The sequence below is a fragment of the Orbicella franksi genome, chromosome 2, assembly GCF_964199315.1.
Source record: "Orbicella franksi chromosome 2, jaOrbFran1.1, whole genome shotgun sequence".
Taxonomy (NCBI): Eukaryota; Metazoa; Cnidaria; class Anthozoa; order Scleractinia; family Merulinidae; genus Orbicella; species Orbicella franksi.
This window is the reverse complement of record NC_138146.1, coordinates 24,725,386-24,726,912: the sequence shown is the minus strand read 5'-3', so window position 1 is coordinate 24,726,912 and position 1,527 is coordinate 24,725,386.

Sequence of the window (1,527 nt, the reverse complement as noted above, 5' to 3'; positions counted from 1 at the left end):
AATCTTCAACCAACTAGTCAGTTTTGTGAAAAATTATAACCTTTTCTAGACCCAAACGCTCTGATTTATATACCCTATCCTAGAGTAAACGGCTTGAAAACCATACCCTTCACAGCGGCACATACCTATATAGCCCATATATGGCAGTGCCGCCCTCCCCCGGGACTCGAGCTCTGTTAAAAGAAATCTACAACCTGACCGTTCCAGCCATGAAACTTTTTCAACTTCAGGTTGATAAATCGCTAAGCGTTGTATGGTCAGAATTTGTCAGGCTAGTAGTATTTTAAATACTACGATGCTTTTTTTTTTCTTCTAAAATACGATATTATATTTCTTTGGTTATTTGACTTTCTTTTGTCACCTCGGCATTGATTGATGGCCATGAAACTTTTTCAACTTCAGGTTGATAAATCGGTAAGCGTTGCATGGTCAGAATCTGTCAAGCTAGTAGTATTATCAGTGTTATTAATATTCTAATGTCTTTCTAAAATCCGGTAAATTCTTTGGTTATTTGACTTTCTTTTGTCACCTAGACATTGATTGATAAGTACAATATTAAAACTGGGAAAAAAGGGCATCATTATTGAACCATATTTTACACATGTCTTACATGCCGCACAATTACCGCAACCTTTGGTATGGTACTTGCTTATCTGTTTAATTTTATTAGCTTAGATAAGAATCAAGTTCCTCAAAAATTAAAGCCGTAAATAAAGTCGAATTACTATCATTTTATTTCGTCGGGTGCATCTTTGTAAGGATTGAGGATTGAGGGAGATTATTCAAGTCTATTTTCAGGAATTTTGTTTCAAGACTTGATTTACATGTTATTTAGGATTGACCCATTTTATTATCACAAAAACAGCTTGTTAGAGTCGTCACCACTTGTAAACATGCACAGACCACCCACTGATTTGGAGAAAAAACTAACATGTGGTCCGCCAATGGCACATTATATATATGTAGGCGCAACTGTTTTGCTAAGCTGCTTAACTTTTCGTTTGGACTTTGTGACGAATTTTAACGAATTAAATGATATTTAGAATAAGCGTTTTAAACGTAAAACAAAATTCACCGTGTTTCGCTCGTAAAAATATGACCAAAATAAAGTAAATGATCTTTATTTTTCTCTTTTGATGATTTGATATGCTAGCCTTTGCAGTAATGACATGAAATACTTCAAGGTTTTCTTTGTTCAGCCCTGAGAATTCGTCTGAGTGAAGGAGTTCACCTCTTTCGTTGTTTCAAAACACAGGTTCACAGGAAACAGTAAAAACAGAGGAAATTGCAAAGTAACAAAGAGATAACATTTTGTTTTTTCTTATCCAGTTTATTAACGGAAAGTGTATGTCGTTTTCATTTTTTGTGGTTTTGTTTTTCCACGCGCCATTTATTCTTTGCTTTTATCTAGTGTTTAATTCATTTTAATGAAGAGAATCTTTTTATAAACGAACAATGCTTTTAGATGAAGTGAAAGAAGAGAGGAGATAAAAAATTTGCATACAAAGCAAGACGGGAAGATCGACA